Here is a 2,395-nt window from a genome sequence, read left to right on the forward strand (position 1 = left end):
TATCGTCGCTCATGATCCGAGGATGGTGCCCAGTTATACCAATCTTGGAGATTACCTGCCCGATGATGTACATTATGATTTCTTGGAGGTGGACGAACACAGATACGAGTATGGGAAGCCTCTCGTCAAAGATGAAAGATCTCTAACAACGATGATGTGAAGATTCCATGATTGGTACATGAAAACCTGCAGAGAGTCTGGGGGAGGAATATTTTGACGCTGAGAGTTAAAGAGGAGCATGACCTCATTGGAACTGATCTGTTGAATGTTCCATTTGAGGAGTTCTTCCAGTTTTTCAATCAGAAAGCCCTCGATAAATTAACGGTCACTTGCTACTGTCTGTAAGTACTACTTCTGTCATTAAGTCTCTATATATAGGTCAGCTCTTTCATTGCATGTATTTATAATTATCCTAACTATATTATACAGATTGAAGATCGCCGAATTGAAGAAAAGACAAATCGTTGATATTGGGTTCATTAACACAAATCTCATAGATGCATATTCGGTTGAATTTCAGGAAAAATATACCGAGGCCAACATGCTATGATCGTTGGTATTAAATCAAAACAAAGCTATAAACTCTTTCCTTACAACTTCAAGTGAGTGTTACTTCCCTGTGCATGTTCGGTTTCCCTTATTAGTCAAGGTTATAGTAATGTAATTGATGAGTTATGCATGCATGCGCAGGTTCCACTATATTCTCCTAGAGATTAAGCTTGAGCAGGGACTAGTAACCGTCTTATACTCGAGACGAAAAGATCCCCAGGAGTATGCGGACATGACTCAAATGCTCGAGAAGTAAGTTAAATCGATCATTATCGCACCATATCGGCAACTTTGTTCACTTCCTGATATCAAGTAATTGTTTTCTTTGTCTGGCAGGGTTTGGAAAAAATTCACCTCAAAAGCTCCGGGACTGCCGGAGAAGCTGCAATTTAAACACCCGAAAGTAAGTACTACTAGCATGTTCCACGCATCTCCTAGTGATTCAAGCGCTAGTTTCATCAATACCATTTAGCATGCTTGCTTATCAGTTTGATTGACCTCTATTTCTTGTAAAGTGGTTGTGGCAGGAAGCCGGGAATAATTACTATGGATACTACGTTTTGGAGTCCATCCGCCACACGACCCATGAGCGGGGCTACATTAAAAACAATATGAAGTGCGTGAGCAATAATATTCAAAATTTTATTTTATTACCATCATTTGTGTTGAGTTTCATTCATTCATATATATGTATTGACCCTCTTCTTCAAATTAGATGTTTCGGATGCGGGATGAACTCCTAGCACCAGATCGCATGCGAGCAATTCAAGAGGAATTGGCGGCATTCTTTCTTGACCACGTGATCGATAAAGACGGAGAATACCATGTGGACCCTGAGTTCATATATATTTAGGGGATTATATTGTAAGAGATCTTATATTGTATATATGTAGCCAGTAGCGTCGGATAGATATACGAAAACTTGTTGTTCGACCAATCTCTCGGAGAAGGAGAGGTCGATATCACTTCTCTCTGTATGCATATGTTCATGACGATCTTCTGTTTCCTTCATTTTTGCTTACTAGCTAGCGTGTCGAGTCCTTTCTATACGTATAGTACGTAGCGTCGACCAAGCACAGAGATAAGAGAGGACACTTCTTTCTATTAATTAGCTAACTAACACAATATATGAAACACCTAAATTAACCCCCCAAAACCAACTAAACCCATCCCTTAAAAAAACCTCAGCTCCTGCGAGCTACTGACGCGTGGATGTCTATTAGTCCTGGTTGATGCCACCAACCGGAACCAAAGGGCCTCCTGCCTGGGCTCGCCGCACTGGCCACGTGGAGGCCCATCTGTCCCGATTCGTGTAAGAACCGGGACTAAAGGCCTAGGGCTTTAGTAACGACCCTTTATTTCCGGTTCAACAACCAGGACAAATGGCCCTTTTTCTACTAGTGCGAGTCTCTGTTTGTGGTTCATGTTCTTTTGCTCTCCGCTTGCCATGATATTGTGGTTGGACTTCTGGTATGTGTTATCTCTATTTTTTCACTAGACTAATTAGGGACTACTTCTGTTTGCTCTAATTTGATATAATGGTTGTGGCATGGAGCAGCCAAGCCAACAACAGAACTAGGCTTAGGCATGATGACTACTTGAAAAAATATGGACAAAATGTTGCAGATGGGGAATCTGACAAAACTGAAGAAACAGGGTACTCTTAGCTTTAGTTCCTTATCATTTTTTTATGTTCATTGCTATGTATCTATATAAACTTGCTTCAGCCATTGTTGTCAACTGGCAGGTGCATGGGTTGCGTATTTCTGGCTATGCAGAATAAGCGGACGAGATGATGTGCATTCATTCGCTGGCACAAAATCAATTTTCTTTTCCAACTAATAGT

The sequence above is a fragment of the Triticum dicoccoides genome, chromosome 7A (assembly GCF_002162155.2).
Source record: "Triticum dicoccoides isolate Atlit2015 ecotype Zavitan chromosome 7A, WEW_v2.0, whole genome shotgun sequence".
In the NCBI taxonomy this organism is placed as follows: Eukaryota; Viridiplantae; Streptophyta; class Magnoliopsida; order Poales; family Poaceae; genus Triticum; species Triticum dicoccoides.